The 22390-nt window shown below is 40.4% G+C and overlaps 1 pseudogene; it reads left to right on the top strand.

The window, feature by feature from the left end:
- The first annotated feature begins 10720 nt into the window (after window positions 1-10720).
- Window positions 10721-22390, top strand: part of LOC110965432 (echinoderm microtubule-associated protein-like 6) — a 155876-nt pseudogene continuing 144206 nt past the window's right edge.

Here is a 22390-nt window from a genome sequence, read left to right as displayed (position 1 = left end):
AAAGTGAACCAGTGAACCCTGTGAATGTCCTTACTAGAGCGCAAAAAGCTAAAGTCATGTTTGAGGAGCTTCCTTTCTGGGAGGAAGAGTTTGAGGCTCAGCCAGGGAAGCCCAGGAAAACAAAAGCCCAGAGAAGGCAGGAAAAATTTGCGTTTTCTTCACAAGAACAGAACAAGGTTGAGAAACCACTTAGCCCTGTTGAGTTTGACATCCCCATAGATATTGGGGTGCTGCAAAAAGCAGACCCGTCGCTTAAAGCTTGGTTTGGGAAAGTGACTGATCAGGGGGAAGCTAAATGTTTGGATGAAGCCAGATATATTGTCAAAAATGGAATTCTGTATCAAATTAATGACAAAATTGAAGCACTCGCATTGCCTCACCAGTTCAGACAGCAGGTCATGGAGCTGGGGCACTCCATTCCATGGGCCGGTCACATGGCTTTTCAAAAAACACTGCGTCGTATTGGTAGTCGGTTTGTGTGGCCTGGCATGTACACACAGATTTCAGAATTTTGTAAATCATGTCAAGAATGTCAGTTAACAGCGGGAAAAGGAGTTGCACAGGCTCAGTTACAGCCGTTGCCTATAATTGGTACCCCATTTGAAAGGATTGGCATGGACATTGTTGGTCCACTTCAGAGAAGTTCCTCTGGGAACCGCTTTATTTTGGTTATTTGTGATTATGCTACAAGATATCCTGAAGCTTTTCCATTGCGCACAATTAAAGCCAAACAAGTGGCGAATTGCCTGTTGCAGTTATTTTCTAGAGTGGGTGTTGCCAAAGAAGTTCTGACAGATTGTGGTACCAATTTTATGTCAAAGTTGCTAAAGCAGGTCTATCAGCTGTTGGGAGTTAAGGGCATTAAAACTACGCCTTATCACCCTCAAACGGACGGGCTCACAGAACGTTATAACAAGACTCTGAAACATATGCTGCGTAAGTTTGTGTCCAGCACAGGCACTGACTGGGACCAGTGGCTGCCATATCTCCTGTTCGCCTATCGGGAGGTCCCCCAGTCATCAACGGGTTTCTCCCCCTTTGAACTGCTTTATGGACGCCAGGTTCGAGGGCCATTGGACCTCCTGAAGGACTATTGGGAGCGGACTGAGAACGAGGGAGACAACATCATAGCCTACGTCCTGAAAATGAGGGAGCGGCTTGAGGCCATGACGGCACTGGCGCAGGACAACCTCAAGGAGGCGCAGCAGTACCAGAAAGTGTGGTTTGACCAGAAAGCAAAAGAGAGAGTCTTCAGCCCAGGCCAAAAGGTACTGTTATTACTGCCAACTAGTGAAAACAAATTACTAGCTAAATGGCATGGTCCTTATGAGGTTACAAAAAGGGTGGGGAAAGTAACCTATGAACTCTATATGCCTGACAGAAAAAAGAAGCATCAGGGGTTTCATGTGAACTTATTGAAAGAGTTTCATGTTCGTCCTGAGCCAGCACAGCAGCTGTTGGTTCGAGCTGTGCAGGACGAAGAAGTGACTGAGAAATATTTCCCTACCAGTGCTGTGGAAACTGTTGGTGTTGACCTGTCCCATCTCTCCCCCTCTCAGCAGAAAGCTCTCCAGCCATTGCTTGATCCTGCTCTATTCAAAGAGGCACCGGGTTTTACTTCTTTGGTCCAGCACAAAGTTAGGCTGAAGAAGGATGCCCCGGTCCGGCAGAGGAGTTACAGGGTGCCTGAACGTTTGGTGTCTGTTCTGAAAAAAGAAATCATGCTAATGCTTGAGCTGGGAATCATAGAAGTGTCCAGTAGTGAGTGGTGCAGTCCTATCGTGCTGGTGCCCAAGAAGGATGGTTCTCTGCGCTTTTGCATTGATTTCAGGTATCTGAATGCTGTGTCCAATTTCGACCCGTACCCAATGCCACGGATCGATGACCTGTTGGAGAGAGTGGGAGGAGCAGCATATATTACGACCGTTGACCTCAGTAAAGGCTACTGGCAAGTAGCACTGGCCCCTGAAGCAAAGGAACTGACTGCTTTCAGGACACCATTTGGTATGTACCAGTTTAAAGTAATGCCATTTGGTCTGCAGGGGGCTCCAGCAACCTTCCAGCGCCTGATGGATTACGTGTTGAGGGATGTGACAGATTTTGCTGCCGCCTATCTGGACGATGTGATCGTGTACAGCAGTTGCTGGGAAGAACATCTGTATCACCTCCAGGAGGTCTTGAAGAGGATCAGAGCAGCTGGACTGACCATTAACCCCCGCAAATGCTTTGTGGCCCACCGCGAAGTCCAGTATCTGGGCTTCACAATCGGCTTTGGGAAGATAAAGCCACAGGTGGAGAAGATGGATGCCATCCGCTCATTCCCGGTCCCCACCACAAAAAGGCAGGTGCGGGGATTCATCGGACTAGCGGGTTGGTACAGGAAATTTGTGCCAAACTTCTCTGAAAGAACTGCAGTTTTAACAGACTTGACGAAAAAGGCAGCGCCCAATAAAGTGCACTGGTCAGAGGAGTGCGAGCGAGCATTTCAAGATCTTAAGGATGTTATCTGTTCAGAGCCAGTCCTCCACAGCCCCGACTTCAGTCAGCCCTTCATCCTTCAGACGGACGCTTCTCGGAGTGGGCTGGGGGCCGTCCTGATCCAGGAGAGGGAGGGGGAGAGGAGACCAGTTGTTTTCCTCAGTCGGAAGCTGTTGGACCGTGAAACCAGGTACTCAACTGTTGAAAAGGAGTGCTTGGCAGTAAAATGGGCTGTTGACTCTCTCAGGTACTACCTGCTTGGTCGCCACTTTGTCCTGGAGACGGACCATCGTGCTCTTCAATGGCTGCATAAGATGAAGGATGCCAACAATCGCATCACTGGATGGTACCTCTCTCTCCAGCCGTACGACTTTACAGTCCAGTACCGCCCTGGGAAGTCAAATGTGGTAGCGGACTGCCTCTCCAGAAGAAATGAGGATGGAGATGGAGGCTTCGCCTTGGAGAGGGAGGGGGAAGTGTGACGAACAGGGCCGTCCGTCACGTATGTTTGCACATTGCACATGACACTTTATGCATTCAGTTAGCGTGTTAATGCACCCAACACTGTGAGAAGCTAATTGGTAAATAATTTGTACACGATTGTCGGTTTTAAATATTTTATTAACCAAACAGTTTTATTGAGGTTGGCCGTGGGTCCGGTCCGGTGGCGTCACCTTGGGTGATGGCGGCGGCCGGGTCTGCGGAGGTGACAGCATAATTTAGATTGGAATGTACAATATTGTGAGATAATTTAAGTTGGTGGTTCTCTTAGTGTGGTGTGCATGCGGTGAATGTATTGAGTGTCGTGGAGGTGTGTGTGTGAGTGAGTGGTCTGTGCAGTTAACCTACCGTTTCCTCTTGTGTCCAGGTGCGTCTGGCCAAAAGAGTCCCCAGGGAGCCAGACGCCCAAAAGACTGTTCCGGGCTGAACCAAGGGGAGGGATACGGAAGGGGTGGCTGCAATACTTTTAACTTTATATTGTGTTGTTGGATTAAGTTTGGTGGGTTTAGTTGGGTTAGTTTGCATTAGTTATTTTTTGTTTACTTTATTCTGGGTTTTGGTTTATGATGGAGAATTTTTAACTTAGGTGGTAATAGCTAAGGATAAGGTGATCTACCTCCAGAGTTTTATTGGTTTATTCCTGTTGAGCAGACCAGTATTAGAGGAGGCTGTTCCCCTCATTCAAAAAAAAACGGTTTGTCTGTCTGGTTGTTCTGCGTTCTGCTGCTGGAGAAGCCATTGCTCCTACCCTCCAACGCACCTGCACTTTTTGCACTTGCACTTTTTGCACTTGCACTTTGATATTTTGTATTTTTGCACATTTGGAAAATAAAGAAGGAAAAAAAGAAAAGAAGTCGACCACTCAAATGCTGCCTCCGCCTGCCTTTGTACCACTGTTCTTCCACCGCTCGAGCCGCTTGATCACAGTAGGGTTGCATCCTTCTACAGGTTGATTGCGCAGTCGTTGATTGCGCACCGTCCCACTAGAGGACGGTGGGATCACCAGGATCCCCCGGTAACTGGCGAGCCTCGTCTTTTTACCGCTTGGCTGGGCACTCTGCTGCGTAGTGTCCCACCTCTCCACAGTAGAGGCACGCATTGTGCTGGCGGCGCAGGGACTTCTCCTCCTCGGAAAGGTGGGCCCGGCCAAGCTGCATGGGCTCATCTATGGGTAGAACTGATGGGGCGGCGGGTGGTGCAGGACCGGGGGAAACTGGTGGCCGGACAGAGAGGCGGAATCCGGGGCTGTGGCTTCGCGGAGGGGGACTGGAGCAAGACGGCATAGAGGGGCAGCGTTGGGACTGAGGCTGGGATGTGGACTGGGAGGGCCTGGGCCAGCTTCTCCCGGCGGCGCTCCCGGAGGCGGTTGTCCAGCCGGATGGTTAGGTCGATCAAAGCGTTAATGTCCAAGGCCTCCTCCTTGGGCGCCAGCCCATCCTTCAGCCGCTCACTGAGTCCACGTATAAACGTCTGCTGCAGGGCGGCATTGTTCCAGCCGCACTCCACCGCCAGCGTCCTGAACTCTACGGCATAATCTGCCACACTCGGTCCTCCCTGGGTGATGTTACCTAGCCGTTGCCAGCATTCTGGCCCCTGATGGGGTGATCAAACACTCTCCTCATTTCATCGATGAAGTCCTGGTATGAGTCACAGATCGGGTTGCGGTTCATCCACACCGCTGATCCCCAGCAGCGCGCCGCTCCGGTGAGGAGGCCGAGTATATATGCTATCTGGGATCTTTCGGTGGAGTAGGTGAGGGGCTGCATCTCAAAGACCAGGGACGCCTGCATCTGGAAGTCCTGGCAGGCACCCTGGTCTCCGTCATAATGTCTGGGTTGGGAACGTATGCCTTGCGAGGTGAAGGAGAAACTAAAACAGGCATGGGGGGGTGCTGCGGGAGGAACCGGTGGGGACTGGACAGTGGTAAGCTGGGCTAGGGCTGAGGACACCTGGTTTAACTGATCAGTGAGGGCACTAAGCTGAGCATCTTGGGGCAGAGAGGGACGGTCAGCCCCCCGCTGGGCGCTCTCCGGGTTCATGTTTTGGCTAGATAGTACTGTTAAGGATTTGGTTAGAACCTGAACAGAGAGCACACAGCGAGACAGGCTGAACGGAAAAACAGGTCTTTAATGGTGCGGGGTTTGGGGGGAAGGCATGAAGGGAGGAGAGGGAAGGTTGGGGAGGGAACCAAGGAGGGGAGTGAAATGGAGCAGCGGTGCCGGAGACCAGTGGTGGAGAACGCTCAGGAGGACCGGAGTGTGGCACCGCTGAGCAGGTGGACCCCTGGGTGGCGGAGAGCGGGTTGGCGGCTCGAAACTCCGGGAAGGATGGAAGCCAGCAGACGGGGGATCCGGGAGTGTGACGGCAGGTCGGTGAGCTCTTCTGGCAGGGAGGGAACCAGGCAGGGGATATCCGAGAGAGGGAAACCAAGATCCGAGAGGGGCAGCAGGTAGACCGGGTGGGGGAAATCCGAGAAGGGGAGGCCAGGGTCTGGTGGAGACAGCTGGTTGTCCAGGTGGGGGGATGCGAGAGGGGGGAGTGGGGAACCAGGACAGACAGCAGGCGGTCCGGGCAGCTGGGTCGGAGTGTCTGTAAGCACAGGAAGAAGTACAAAGCACAGTCAAAAACATGAAGCAGAAGCAGAGGCTAGAAAGAAACTGACTGCTATAGCAGAGTTTACTGTCTGGCGGCGTGTGGAGGGAGAGACCGGTTCTTAATTCTGATGGTGTAATCAGTGAGATGACATACAGCTGCCCAGGCACTGGGGAGAATGCTGATTACCAAGTGGAGGCAGCCGTGAGGCTGCACTCCACTTGGCAGCAGCAGGGAGAGCGAGAGGGGAAGAGAGAGAGGGAAAAGGAAAATGGATGTCAGGATGGGGCAGAGGATGTGGAGGAGAGGCCCTGACACAATATCACCATTTCTCTCAAATGTTGTTCATAAATATGTCTAAATCTGTGATAGTGAGCACTTCTTTGCTGAGATAATCCATCCCACCTCACAGGTGTGCCATATCAAGATGCTGATTAGACACCATGATTAGTGCACAGGTGTGCCTTAGACTGCCCACAATAAAGGCCACTCTGAAATGTGCAGTTTTATCACAGCACAATGCCACAGATGTGGCAAGTTTTGCGGGAGCATGCAATTGGCATGCTGACAGCAGGAATGTCAACCAGAGTTGTTGCTGGTGTATTGAATGTTCATTTCTCTACCACAAGCCGTCTCCAAAGGCGTTTCAGAGAATTTGGCAGTACATCCAACCAGCCTCACAACCGCAGACCACGTGTAACCACACCAGCCCAGGACCTGTACATCCAGCATGTTCACCTCCAAGATCGTCTGAGACCAGCCACTCGGACAGCTGCTGAAACAATCGGTTTGCATAACCAAAGAATTTCTGCACAAACTGTCAGAAACCGTCTCAGGGAAGCTCTTCTGCATGCTCGTGACCTGACTCCAGTTCGTCGACGTAACCGACTTGAGTGGGCAAATGCTCATATTCGATGGCATCAGGCATGTTGGAGAGGTGTTCTCTTCATGGATGAATCCTGGTTTACACTGTTCAGGGCAGATGGCAGACAGCGTGTGTGGCATTGTGCGGGTGAGCGGTTTTCTGATGTCATTGTTGTGGATGGAGTGGCCCGTGGTGGCGGTGGGGTTATGGTATGGGCAGGCATCTGTTATGGACGAAGAACACAGGTGCATTTTATTGATGGCATTTTGAATGCACAGAGGTACTGTGATGAGATCCTGAGGCCCGTTGTTGTGCCATAATCCAAGAACATCACCTCATGTTGCAGCAGGATAATGCATGGCCCCATGATGCAAGGATCTGTACACAATTCTTGGAAGCTGAAAACGTCCCAGTTCTTGCATGGCCAGCATACTCACCGGACATGTCATCTATTGAGCATGTTTGGGACGCTCTGGATCGCCATATACGACAGCGTGTACCAGTTCCCGCCAATATCCAGAAACTTTGCACAGCCATTGAAGAGGAGTGGACCCCCCCCCCAATAAAACAAAAGGGGAAGTGTTCACTATCACAGATTTAGACAGATTTGTGAACAATATTTGAGAGAAATGGTGATATTGTGTATGTGGAAAAGTTTTAGATCTTTGAGTTCATCTTATAAAAAATGGGAAGAAAAACAAAAGTGTTGCGTTTATATTTTTGTTGAGTGTAGTTGGTTTAACAAAGAAATATATAGTTAATTAAGCAGTGAACTATCACTGGTGATGAGATGTGAGTCCTTGGCAACCATCAAGAGAAGAAACTGTTTGTTTTGTTTTTTAACTGAAAAATGTGGATCAGGTTGATAGTACCATCAGCATCCTCATTGTTTTCTTTAACTTTTACGTGGTTGAGGAACATAAATTCACCTTTGAGGGTCAGACTGTCAAGGCAGTGTTCTACTGTATCGTCTTGAGGTTCTGCAAATCACCTGTAACAACGCAGATTGTTTTGCTACACATATAACACATAACAACACAACAGTTGCTTTCCGTCCACAATATTTGTCTCACCGTGGTGTTCTTCCCTTCTCCAAAATGAAATTCAAGTTGAAAAGCCATCATTTGGACACAGTTGAGGAGATTTCTTATCCATATGGTTGATATGTTTACATAAGGGAACATCAAGGAACATTATTATGTTTAACTTTATGAAAGTATTGCAGGAGCACTGGGAGCAGAGCAGCACTGAACAGGAGATGCTTCACAGAGATGATGGCCCAGTTTGAATCAGGTGCAATTTTTGAGCTTTAAAGGCACTATCTCTAAACTTTTTTGATTAACCCTTGTAATCTATTTGGTTTCTGAAAACATGTACATTTACCAAATCATATAAATGGTACTTAGACGTGTACAAAGTGGTGTATTCATGTTCGACCTGAAGTGATAATGATCAATAGAAAATATATCAGAAACAAGAACTCAGAAGTTATTTAACAGAAATACACATCAGCTATTCCCTGATGAAGAGACTATGGGTCATAACTCACTGGTTTATCCATGTTCCAATACATATTACTAGATTTTAAATTAGGCACTTTTTGACTGCAGATCCACACCAAAGACTTTCATTAATAGGCAACATTATAATTATTTTTCATCTTCACTGACCTTTGACATGGTCCTTAAAGGAGCATCTAATTTTGTATTTTCTGATTTTATTCTACCAACATTGTTGACACAATAAAGCCCCTCCCAGTGTTCTTCACTAAATGCTCAATATTTAAAATTCTGACAATTAAGGATTTATTGATTTTCTTTCTTTATCTCCACATGAATTTGAAAATGTTTTGATGAAACCTGGTGAAGTGAGTAAACTTTGATAGACATTTCTCTGTTTTATGTTCTTCAGATAAACGATTTGATCATACGTTTTAAGAAAAATCAATCCTGTTTAACATGCAAGAATAAATCATTCAACATGAGTTAATATAATCCTAATTTATAAATATTATTTTTGCTTAAAAGCTGAGCTCATTATTTCAGTCCTTTATTTATGAGGAAATATTTGTCAGATGTTGCGTGAATTCTCCAGTTAAACATATTTTCCTCTTCACTTTTGTAATTTACAGCATATTTTGATGTTTTAGTTGATGTGTTTTGCTTTATTTTACAATTAGTTTTTTCATTTCTTTTATCATTTTTCATTAGATAGTATTTTTAGTTAAAAAAATTGTACTTCTTGTTTTTTGTTGTTGTTTTTAAATGTTTTCAATATGACACACGATACATTTTCTGAAATGTTTTCTGTTCTCTATTAATGTGACTGTTTTCCATCAGTTTCTGCATTCAGCACCGCGGACAGCTCCTTCCTTCTCCCTGCTGCTGCTGGGATTTGTAGTTTTTATCCTCCCTGGACATGTGAAAGATTAATCCACCCTAAAGAACACAGAGTCCCAGGGTGCTTTGCGGCTGCTCTCCAGAGGCGCCGGGGTGTTTTCTCTCCGTGCGTCGTGGTTAACTCCCGATCCGAGCTGCGCCAAGTGCGCAACAAATCAGCGCAATAAGGCAGAGATGTGGAGGTTAGACCTTCAAAATAAAACTCAGAATAGGTCAACACATTCGTAATAATTAAATCTATTGTAATATGTTTCAGTGAGGTTGCTTCTATTAATGGATGCCATATTAGATCAGAGATAATGTATATAAATGTTAACAAATAATATTAAATAGTGCAATAATGGCTGGTCAGATAAATGTGTGAAATAAATAACAATATAGGGTCAAACTCTGATTTAAAAAAAATGTCCTCAATGAAATTTTCATAATAAATAATTTTGTAAGGTATTAAATTATATTTTAACATTTACACTTAATGAGTGAATTGAATGTAAAAAAAAAACTTAATATTTATCCAGTCAAGTAAATTTATATATATTTATATATAATATTGTGACATCTTAAACTTAATATTCTATTTAATCAAGAAAACCTACATACTAATAATCTTGTAAGAACTTAACTTTAATATTTAGATATACCAGGTACATTTGTAAAATAAAAATAAAAAATTAAAGAGCCTACCCTGATTTTTTATTCTACAATGAAATTTGCATAGTAAATAATATTGTAAAGTAATAACCCAAACATTGAAACTTAATGAGTAAATTTAATGTGAAAATCTGATATTGTAACTTTTAACTCAAATATTTAATGTTATAAATAAATATTACAGCACCCCAACTTTAGTATTTCAAAAGTACAATAATTTCTAAATAATGTACGGTTTTGACTATAATATTGAACTTGTTTGTTTGAGCTTGTAAGATTATTTTATTTCTTTACTCAAAGAATTTTGGTTTAACATTTTTTGTTGATTTTTATAATAAGGTCTGAGCTGCTGGACTGTCCGAGGCTCTTATTTTGTAAGGCTCCCCACCGGAAAACGCGTCCTAACGATCAGCTGATGTCCTCCCTGATGTTCTGCTGTCAGTCCGAGAACCAGCGAGCGAACATCACCTCGGCTCACAACGCGGAGGCTCGGCGGTCTGGGAGGGTCTCAGCACACGGCTCTGCCCGCTTCACTGCCCAGTGGGGCTCCGACTGCAGCGGGACGACGCTCCGCTCCTGCCCGGGGATCGGCACTCCGCTCCGGCGTCACCCGGCCGGGATGCTGCGGTGTGAGCCCGGGGCTGCTCCCCTCCTCTGTCCGCTGAAGTTGGATCATCTGCGCGGATTAAACATTTGTTTTTGTCGCTGTCTCTCCCTCCCCGCCGCTCCTCGGCTCTCCCCAGAGCTGCCCGACCATCTCATGGTGGGAATAATCTTCATCTGTGGGTTTTGATCTTCTCCTCCTGACTGCTGGATTTTTACTCCCTCAGATTTGTGAATGAGCCGCGCCGCGCAGGGACGGTGACGGTGTGAGCGCACAGGAGGGGGAAACAGGCGGACAAACGGCCGTGGTGACGGCGGCTCCGGGATTAATGTGAGGACGGATTATATTTCCAGGAGCAAGATCCTCCATCAGATTCATCAGATTGGGTTGCTGTTTTTTTTTATATATTATTTTTTGTTGTTTCTGCAGTGACGGACCTTTGGGAACTTTCCAGACGCACTGAGATGTTTTCTCCAGTTCTGGCTTAATTTCCGCCTGGAGAAGAGAAATAAAACCACCTGAAGGTGGTAGTAAAAAAAAGTAAGAGTAGGAGTCACAGAAGCTCCTTTACTTGGACAAACACGCTAAAGACACAATAAATCTGATAAAAGCGCGATAAAACGCGCGTTGGAGAGCATAAAACAGCTCCATTAAGTGAGCGAAACTGGCCTGAGGTGCTGAAATAATCCTAAAATACCCACAAGAACTGCAATTAAAAGGCAGATTTTCAGACAATCTCACCTTCACCGACACTTTGGGAGCCGAATTACACAATTTGCTGGAATGAAAATGACTTTACATGAATTAAAGACGCACGGAGCTTCAGATGGATCATAAAAATCCAACTTTCCATCAAACTTAGACACTTTCAAGAAGCTGAAATGATCATAATCCATCTTTCTGCACGTTTAACGGACACACGTCTATTTATCACGTGTTCATTTTTTACTTTAGTGTGAGAAAAATTAACCGAAAAGTGAAAATAATGGTGAAAGCTCGAAGAAAATCTCATGCATAAAGTTCAAAATATAAACGTCAGGCTGTGAAATAAACTCGAAACAAGACGATGAACAAGAATTTAAGCAGGTAAATCTGCAAAATCATCTTATTTAAAATCCGACTCTGTTCTGTTCTGGAGGAGTCTGAACCAGAACCAGGAGCTGCAGGAGGAACCGACTGGCTGAGGAGGAGGAGGAGGAGGAGCAGGGAGGCACCGATCCCGGCAGATGAGTGACCATGTCGGACCGAAGCGCCCGGGCTGCCGGCTCAGACTGGACTGGGTCTACGGGTACCGGGGCCACCAAGTGCCGGAATAACTTGTACTACACGGCTGGGAAGGAGGTGGTTTACTCGTGGCCGGAGTCGGAGTCGTTTACAACACCAGAGAGCACAGCCAGAGGTTCTACCTGGGACACAACGACGACATCATCAGGTAAGACACCTGCAGCACCTGGAGGATCTGAGTGGCTACGATGTCACATCTCTGAAAATGAACCCAGCCGAATTAACTTTCAAAAGTTAATATTTGTCATGCATGAGTGGAAATTCTGACAAATTTCTCTGAAATACTTAGATAGTGGCAAAAACTAAAAACGTGACAATTTTCAGTCAAGTTCTGCAGCGTCTTGTGTTTTTTTGTTTGTGTTCTTTTTAGAAACGAACATTTTTTCTGGATAGACACCAGAAACAAGAATATTCTGTGAAAATGTGAGTCACGCTGAATCTAAAAATCTGCGTTTCATGTTTCAGTGGTAAAATCTGACAAATTTTTGACACAAAAACTGACTTTTTAAAGAGCAAAACCACAGAAATGCTTCGTCTCTTACAGTATCTGGATAATAAGTATTGGCTAAAACTAGCTTATATATTTTCACATTTCTGAAAATGAAGTACGCCGAATTAACAATTAAAAGTTCATCTTTCGTATAATGGATGTTCTCACAGCTGTAACCGAAATACGTTAATATTAAAGAAAGCTTAAAAATCTAAAAATTCTCAGAGAAATTCTGCAGTGTCTTTTCCTCTTATTTTTAAGAGCACTTATAGACATTTGTTCTCCCTGGACACCAGAAATCGTGATGTCCTGTAAAAAATGTGAGTCACATTGAATCTGAAAATCTGTGTTTCATGTCTGTGTCTCCAAAACTAACCGATTTATGACATAAAAACTGACTTTTCATAGGTTAAAACACCACAAATGATACCAAAACTATTTGCTTAGCCTAATACAAGATACGAAAAATTTGCATTGGCAACAGATAGTCTATATATTTTTACATTTTGAAACATTAAGTGCTCCAAATTCCCCCTTAATATTCCTTCTATGTTAGTGGATATTTTGTCAGCTCCGTCTGAACTAATTTGATATTGAAGAAATCTTAAAAACCTGAGAATTCTCCAACAGGTTCTGCAGCATCTTTTTCTCCTGATGTAAGAGGATTTAAGGGTTTATTGTCGCTGGACACCAGAAATAATGATGTCCTGTGAAAATGGGAGTCATACTGAATGTAAAAACTTGTGTTATATGGCTGTGTATCAACGATTGACTGATTTATGACACAAAACTGACTTTTCATTGGGTAAAAATTCTAAAATACTATAAAAAGTATTTGTTTCTATTACAAAATGCGGATAATTAGTACTGGCTCCAACTACATATTTTTACATTTATTAAAATCAAATGCTCCAAATGACCTTTTAAAAGATCCTCTTTCTTATATATCAGTGAATGTTCGGACGACGTTCTCTGAAATATTTTGATAAAGAAAAAAATTCAAAAACTTGAGAATTCTCAGCTGGTTCTGCAGCCTCTTTTTCTCCTGATATAAGAGGGTTTAGGTATTTCTTCTGGCTGGACACCAGAAATAATGATGTCCTGTGAAAATGTGAGTCACACTGAATCTAAAAATCTGTGTTTTGTGTTTGTGTGTCAAAAATTGACTGATTTATGACAGAAAAAGTGGCCGAGTGTAGGTGGAAACCTCACAAATGGTACAGAAGTATTTGCTACATGATCTGGATAGGCGATGTAATTTAAAATTTCAGAAAAAGAAGTGTGAAGTTCCTTTTTGACATGTATTCTTGATATTTATATGTTTTCTGGCTGAACACCAGAATCAATGATGTCGTATAATAGAGAGAGCCACACTGAATGAAAAAAATCAGTGTATTTTTCACAATTCATGGCACAAAAACAGACTTTTCTTGTGTAGTATGTCCCCCCCAAAGTAGCTCAGATTATAGCAAGCCTCCCAAATCAATTTTCACCGCTTCATTAAAGAAAAAGTCACTGCTGTCCGTTCCCATGAGTCTGTTAAAGGATCTCATAAGTGACCTGTTAGATATGGGTGTAATTATGAGATATGTCATAATTGCCAGATAAAGTTTTGATTTTTTTTTTTTATTTTTTTTTGGTGATTGCAGTCCAATTCTGTGAAGACAAATAAGAGACTTGTTGCAAATAGAAACATCATAAATGCCATTTACATCATATAAACATGTACATGTTTATATATTTATATGATACAAATAATACATGAACACAACAATCAGCAAAAACCATCTACAAAGACAAATCAGAGTCTATTAAGATAGTAAAACACTGAATACTAGCATTCACACTATTTTTTATGCCTATTTACTATAGCTGTGACACACTAATTAGATAAAAATGCTTTTACCATCTTCTGGACTTTAATTAATGTACTGACAATAATTAATTATCATCAGCACTCAGCTGAGCTGCCAAAACTGCAATGGTTTCATTAAATAAGTAAACAAACGGACTAATAGTTTGTTTTGCAGCAACTATTATTAGGTAAAAACTGTTTGTAACTCACTTGTTGTCAAACTACGATGACTTTATCATGACTTTACATAAATTTGCAAACAATCACAAAGGTATGAAAAATGGAGAAAATGCCTAAAAAATGACTCCAAAAATGCAAAATGGCTGAAAAGACAAGCAAAATGACTACAAATGAATGGAAATACAACCAAAAAGACAATAAAACAATGAAAGATGCACAACTAAAGACTTGTAAAAGGAATACAAATGACTAAAAAATACTGACTGCAAAAAAATTGCAAAATGACAATGAATATTTCTGAAACAACCACAAAGTTATGAAAAATGGAGACAAAGACAAGCAACATGACTAAAACAGGAAGCTAAAACAACTACAAAACAACACAAAAATCTAACAAGACTCAGCATCCAATTGAAGACATCAGAGCTTTTTGGCTAAGAAATCACAAAATGATGGAAAATGGCAAAAGAAAGAAAGAAAAACACGGTGACTCAGAAATCGAAAACCAACAGACGCAAAATGGCTAAAAATGACAAGCAAATAACAATGGAAGATGCAAAACAACTAAAGAGATGCAAAATAGCTAAAAAAAAATAGACAAGCAAAATGATGCAAAAATGAAAAAAAAGAATAAAGATGCAAAATAACTGAAGAGTCACAAAACAATCACAAAGGGATGCTAATTGCTAAAATAGAGAAACAAAACAATTGTATATGGAGGCAAAATGACATAAAATAACTAATGCGTCACAAAACAAATACAACGGGGAAAAATGTCTAAAAGCACAGGGAAAATGACGACAAAGGGATGCAAAAACTACCAAAAAGACGAGTAAAATAGCGAGTGAGGTTGCAACAACAACTTAAGAGTCACTAAACAATCATAAGAGGGTGCAAAGGGATAAAAAGACAAACAAAACCACTAAAAGAATGCAAAATGACAACAAATGTATGAAAAATTGCTTAAAAGACAAGTAAAATGTCAACAAATGGATGCAAAACAACTGAAAAGACTTGCAAAACAATCACCAAGTATGCAAAATGGCTAAAAAGACAAGCGCAATGGCTATAAATGGATACAAAACAACAAAAATTTACAAAAGGCTAAAAAGATGCAAAGGAGGGATGCACATAAAAACACTTTAAAGACTAGACGTTCAACTGAAGACTTCAGAACTGCTTTTATAACGTTAAACAAATAAAACTTCAGTCATATTCTTTACTCGAGCTGTAATAGTTGTCCAGCTTGTCGAGAAATGTGGGTCTTTGCATCAAAATGTGCTGCTTCTTTAATTATTTACTTGAGTGCGTGATTGTTAAAAACAGGGTCCTAGAAATGTGGTCCTGAAACTGCAGCTTCCAGCTTCCAACAAAATAACTTGTTTGAGCGTCTGCAGCTAATTTTCTCATGTTTTTTTAAAATAACTCACCTGTTTAAATTCTATTAAGGATTGAAGTTCTGCATAATTAAGTTCACATTCGTCCTGAGTTAACCCACGCCTCTGACTCATTTTGTCTCTATTTCATTTGAGATTTTTGTTTCGTCTCATCCTCCCACTTTATGGAACAGAAGGTAAAACAGAAGCAGGGCGAGCCAGAAGACATATCGTTGTTGTTGGACTGATGTGTAAACAAAGTGACGAGGAATACAGATATATAAACTTTAATCCTTCATCCATTATGGAGACGGCAGAGCTCAGGACTTGTTCTTATTTCTGGGTCTGACGTTCTGCTCTGTGAGCTTCATACAACATGTACAACAGTTACATTAGTGAGTCTGCTGAGTGCAAATACGTCACATTTAATCACATAAACTGACAACAAACCTCCGGTGGTCGAGCAAAAAATCACCTCTGTGTCGAAGAAAGTCACGTCAGCAGGTGCTTCCTACAAAACTAAATGTGACATAAAGAGAAGAAGCACAGGGCAACATAAAAAACACATTGAAAGAGAATTTAAATGGCATAGAATAAAACAGGAAGCTGCTACTCTTAAAGCACAAAGCAACAGAAACAGAAATTATTAGAAACTGCACTGACTGATTTTGGTTTGATAGGTGCCAAAGGGACACACAATGTATAAAAATAAAAGTAAAATGACCATAATGAGGTGCAAAAAAGCCACACACAAAAAAAAAGATTCACAAAATGATCCCAAAGGGATGCAAAATGGACAAAAAGACAAGCAAAGCAACTATAAAGCAAAATAAACAGCTAAGGTAAACTCACAGAACAATCACAAATGGGTACTGAACACCTCCAAAACAAGGAAATTGATTACAAATGGATGCAAAATGACTGCAAAAGATTAAAATAACTGTAAAACAATGCAAAACAACTAAAGAGTAACAAAACAGTTCAAAATTCCCACAAAAACAGCCAAAGTAAGTACAAATGGATGCAAAATTCCTAAAAAGATTTGCAAAGCAATCACAAATTGATGCCAAATGGCTAAAAAGACAAGTACAATTACTGTAAAATAATGCAAAACGATTAAAAAATCATATTTTTTAAAGGATGAAAAATGACTAAAAAAGACAAGCAAGATGACTACAATAGGATGCAAAACAACGGAATTACTCACAAAACAATCACAGAAGGGATGCAAAATGACAAAAAAGACCACATAGGGATGAAAACCTTGAACCTTGAACCTTGAACCTTGAAAAACGGCAAAAAAAAGCAAAAAATATTATCTTTAGCAGTACAAAAGATCTAAAGATGTATAAAAGAATAAAAATACGTGTTTCAAAATGACTACAAAACATTCACAAGTGAATACAAAATTAAAAGAACAAGGAAAACAATGACATGGGATACAAAAACGCTTAAAAGACAGGCAAATTCACAATTAAAGGTTGCAAAATTACTAAAAGTGTTTGCAAAACCATGACAAAGAGATGCAAAATTGATCAAAAGACAAACAAAATGGCAACAAATGCATGCAATATGACTAAAAAGAGTCAAAAAACAGTCATAAACAAGTGCAATGTAAACTCCCCAAGGGATGCAGAGTGGCTAAGAGGGCGAGCAAATGACTGTGAAAGGATGCAAAACAACTGAAGGCTCTGAGAACAACCACAATCTGATTTTAAAAAAAGGACAGTAAGCAAAACAAATAGCTAAAAAAATAATCTGCAGAACAAAGGAATACAAAATGACAGAAAACACTTACAAGCAATCACAAATTGATGCCAAATGGCTAAAAATACAAGTAAAATACCTCACCCTATTACAAAGGAATACAAAAGGCAAAGTCTCACAAACAGTCACAAAAGGGATGCAAAATGGCCACAAAATCCTCTTCTACTGGATCTCTTTGGTTTTTGTGAAGGATTCAGGAAAGGAAAAACTGCTAATTCTGTGTTAGTAAAAGAGCCTCTTAAACAACATGTAACATTACTTATTATCCTTCACAACAGTTTTGACTCAATGTAGAAACTTACAAACACAAAGACATTGAATTCTTTGTTTCTTCATTTATAGACTATATAATTCTGATATTTCCCACAAGCCACAAAGGCAACACTACAGGCCCATTTTCATGGATATTATACAAATAAATAGAACAAAGATAAAGTAACACTTCAAATCGAATCAAACAAAAACAGCCTGTCAGAAGAAATTCTCTGCAGAAGCTGAAATTGTTCTAATTTTTCTGGTTTCATCAGAAATCTGAGTTGAACATAAATGGGCTTCGTGTCCTCAGAACTCTTGAAACCCTTGAAAGCCTCCCAGCCTGTTGATGCCAGGAACTAATTAAACATTTGTTCAGAGTGTAAAATCAGTTCAGAAACACAAACGCTGTAATCTGGGATTATGTGACGGTTACATAATAGAGTCTGTTTCTGCAGTGAAAAGGTCCTCGAAGGGTCACAGTCAGATCTGCACCTTTTTAGCCTCATCTACGTCCAGTTTTGTCTTCAGGTTACGTTTTCTCCCTCGTGTTCCAGCTGTTTGACAGAGAAACATCCAACATTAACAAACATCTAGATCCTGGAAAGATTATTGAAGGAAAACACATAGAAATATTCATATCTTGTAATAAATTCTTGACTTTTATTGTCATTTTGCTCATCTTTGTAGTCATTTTGAGCTCCTTCATCATTATTTGTAAAGGTTTTGCATCAGTTTATGGCTGTTTAGTGTTTTTTTTTGAGGATGTTTGCATTTCTTAGAGGTTTTTTTTTTTTTTCTTGTTCGTCATTGTGCATCTCTGTGTTGTTGTTTTGCTAGTCTTAATGGGTATTTTGTATCCCTTCAGGGATATTTTGCCTTCCTTTCATAGATATTTTTCATTTCTTTGAAGTTGACCTTACAGTTGTGGTTCTTTTGCATTTTCCTGTTGGTAGTTTTATTGTTGTTGCTGTTTTTCTGTGCCATTTTGCATCCATTTGTGGTTGTTTGGTTTGTAGTTTTTAGCCATTTTATGACTCCTTGTGGCTTGTTTTGTTTTATATTTCCTTAAATTTATTCAGCATCTCTTTGTGGTCAATGTGTATCTTTTTTAAAAATCCATTTTGCATCCCTTTGTTGTTGTTTTGTCATGTTTTCCATTTCTTGGTGCTTGTTTTGTGTCCTTTGTTGCCATTTGCATCCCCCCGTTTTGCTTGCATTTTTTAGCCATATTATGTCTCCTTGTGGTTTGGTTTATATTTCTTTAAGGTTATTCGGTGTCTCTTTGTGGTCAGTTTGTGTCTCCTTGTAGTTTTTTGGCATTGTGGTGTGTTTTTCAGCCATTTTGTGTCCCTTTGTTGCCGTTTTACTTGTATTATTAAGCCATGTTATGTCTCCTTGTGGTTTGTTTTATTTTGTTTTATTTTCCTATAAGGTTATTTAGCATCTCCTTTTGGTCAATTTGCCTCTCCTTGTAGCTTTTTGGCTTGATGGTGTGTTGTTTTTGTAAAGTCATTTTGTGTCCTTTTGTGGTTGTTTTGTGATATTTTTAATTTCTTGGTGCTTGTCTTGTATAGTCTTGTGGATGTTTTGCATTTCTGTGGGTTTTTTTGGAATTTATGTGTTTCTTTTGGTCATTGTGCACATTTTTCTTGTCGTTTTTCATGTATGTGGTCATTTTGCATCTCTGTGGTTGTTTTGATAGTCTTAATGGCTATTTTGCATCCCTTCACAATCATTTTGCTTTCATTGATGTTGTGCATTTCTTTGAGTTGTTGACCATCTTGCTGTGGTTGTCTTGCATTTCCTTTTGGTTGTTGTTTTGACATTTTGCATCCCTTTGTGGTTGCTTTGCTTGTATTTTTAAGCCATTTTATGTCTCCTTGTGGCTTGTTTACCTTTATGTTTCTTTAAGGTTATTCAGCATCTCTTTGTGGTCAGTGTGCATTTTTAAAAAAGCCATTTTACATCCCTTTGTGTTTGTTTTGCATCTCTTTGTAGCTTTTTGGTGTGTTGTGGTTGTTTTGCCATTTTGCATCCCTTTAAGGTTGTTTTGTGGTATTTTTTTATTTCTTAGGGCTTGTTTTGTGTCCTTTAATGAGCATTTTGCATTTCTGAGAGTTTTGGGGGGTTTTTTGTGTCTTTTTGGTCATTGCGCATCTTTGTGTGGTTGTTTTTGCTTGTCTTTTTGCATCCCTTCAGGGTTATTTTTTGTTCTTTTTGTAGATATTTTGCATTTTTGTGAGGGTGCTGACCATCCCGTTTTGGTTGTCTTGTGCTCCTATTGGTTGTTTTGTTGTTGTTGTTTTGCCATTTTGCATCCCTGTGTGGTTGTTTTTTTTTTTAGACACTTTATGTCTCGTTTTGTTTGACATTTCTTCAAGGATATTCAGTATTTTTTTGTGGTCAATTTTCATCTTTTTTAAAGCTATTTTTCACCCATTTGTCTTTTATCTATTTCATATCCCTTTTTGATCTTGTGCTCATCTTTCTTAGTCATTTTGTGTCTCTTTGTTGTCATTTTTACCTCCGCCAAGGAGATTATGTGACACCCGGCGTTTGTGTGTCTGTCTGTCTGTCTGTCTGTTAGCAAGATAACTCAAAAACGCCTGGGCAGATTCAGATGAAATTTTGAGGGGTTGTAGATTATGGTAAGAGGAAGAGCTGATTTAATTTTGGTGGCAATCCAGAAAGGATCCTGGATTCTGGATCACTTTGAATTTTTTAGTATGTTTTAGTATGTGGTCCAAAATAGGACAAAAACATCATAGGTTAGTATGTCGTCCAACAAATTGGAGCAAGGTGTCCAGATAGCTCAACTGGTTAAGAAGGTGATTTATAAACAGAACTGTGTCAGAGACGCAGGTTTGATTCCAGCTCATGATTCTTTACTGCATGGGTTTCCTGTTCTCTATCCTTGGTGGAGGTCTGCACTCTTTGAGTGCTTTTCTAGTTCATGTATTTTTTTTTAGCCATTTTATGGCTCCTTGTTGTTTGTTTGTTTTATATTTCTTTAAGGTTATTTAATGTCTCTTTGTGGTCACTTTGCATCATTGTTTATACGCCATTTTGCATCTCTCTGTGTTTGATTGTCTTGTTTTCTATTTTATATCCCTTTCTGATCTTTTTGCTGGTCTTTTAAGTTATTTTGTGTCCCTTTGGGGTCATTTTGCATGCATTTTTAGCTGTTTAGTCTCTCTGATTGCTTTGTGTACAATTGTTTGTCATTTTGTGTCCTTCTGGCAATTTGTTTTGCTTATGTTTTGAGATGTTTTACGTCCCTTTGTGATCATTTTACATCTTTTGTGATGGGACATATGACCCTAGTTCACCTGAATAAATTTCATTCAATCACACACGGCAGCATGAGAAATAGTATTGATAGACTATCAGACTGCTAGCAGTAGCTGCTTCTCCACCTTCCTGAGATCTCCTCTATTTTATTACCTGTAACGGGTTCAAATATGGAAGCTATGTGAACGCATTTAAAACTGACTTGTATACAGATAATTCTTAGAGGCATTTTGTAATAATTGCAGCGTTTCTGCTCATGTTTGAATGAATGATTTCGACTGTGGAGTGAAGCAGCAGAAGGGATTTTCTCTGTTGATGAGAGCAAATTAGAGCAAGTGGAGGAGGGAGATGATTCAGCGAGGAGGTTGCTCATTCATCGAAATGTGGACACACACACACACACACACACGCACACACACACCTGGTGTATTCAACAGCACTGAGTCATCGCAGCAGCAGGCGTGTTTGGACAGTTTATACAGCAGGACAGTCAGCTGCAGCCTACGGTGGTGTGTGTGTGTGTGTGTGTGTGTGTGTGTGTGTGTGTGTGTGTGTGTGTGTGTGTGTGTGCGCGTGCGCGCGTGCGCGTGCGCGTGCGCGTGCGCGTGTGACACTAATTGAAAAGCTGGGTGCTGCCAGCCGGACACACTCTCTGATAGAAGTGTTAGGTTTGTGTTTGTGCCAGATTCTCTCTCAGCCGACTGCAGGTTTTCAGCTGCAGCTCAAAAACTAAAAAAAAAAAAAAAAAAAAAAAAAGGGTTAGGGATAGGATCAGATCCGAGTCCTTCAGATCCTTTTATCGGATCTCATTTAGCTCAGGGTGGTCTGATGGCTCATTGAGTTCAGCTTTCATCATTTTCCACTTACTGAAATTATAAATAAGTACAAGTCACAGATTCAGTTTAGTTAAATTAACCAGCAGGACCATTAATTAAAGTCTATTAAATGAGCAGCAAGAATAATCTGAAAAAATAAACATTAATGTGAATAAAATTTTGAAAGCAGTATGAAAAAAAATTACAAACATTTTTTAAAATGAATTCCTTAAAGATATGGGAAATTATAGTTAGAAAAAAAAGTCAGAAAAATAATGAAATGTCAGACAATTGAGTGAAAAAATGTTGGAAAAATATCATATAGATAGATAGATAGATAGATAGACAGATAGAATCAAGAAATATTTTTTTCAATTTAAAAAATATTCAATTTTTTAAATAAAAAAATATAATTTTGTACAAATTAAAATAAAATATTCTTAAAATGAATTTTTTAAAAAAACATCAGAAAAACAAAATTAAAAAATAGATTGAAATGTATCTGAAAATATTAATAAAATATCTGATATTGTATTAAGATCTGTCTTAAAACAATAAGAATATTTTACATGTTTATAATTGTCAGGAAATATTGATAATCATATTTGAATATTAATAAAATTTCTAAACATTTTATAAATTAAAAGTTTGAAGAAAAAATGTAAACACTGTTACCAGTATATCAGGAATTTGTCCAACAAATAATAATAATAATAATACATTTTATTTGTAATGCTACATTTATGATGACAGTCATGAATAAAACAGAGCCATCAGATAAATAGCAATATAACATAAAACATTCAGGGGGACGTTCAATTAAAAGCTTTGTTAAAAAGAAAGGTGTTTAGGCCTTTTTTAAAAGCATCCACTGTCTGTGGAGCTCTAAGGTGCACAGATTTGAGGGGTGGCTGCGGTGAAGGCTCTGTCTCCCATGGTCCTGAGTTTGGTTCTGGGCAGCCGGAGAAGGTGGCTGTTATTGGTATG

This window comes from Acanthochromis polyacanthus, chromosome 15, assembly GCF_021347895.1.
Source record: "Acanthochromis polyacanthus isolate Apoly-LR-REF ecotype Palm Island chromosome 15, KAUST_Apoly_ChrSc, whole genome shotgun sequence".
Lineage (NCBI taxonomy): Eukaryota > Metazoa > Chordata > Actinopteri > Pomacentridae > Acanthochromis > Acanthochromis polyacanthus.
The sequence above is the reverse complement of the archived record's forward strand: the minus strand, read 5'-3'. Positions and strand labels throughout refer to the sequence as shown.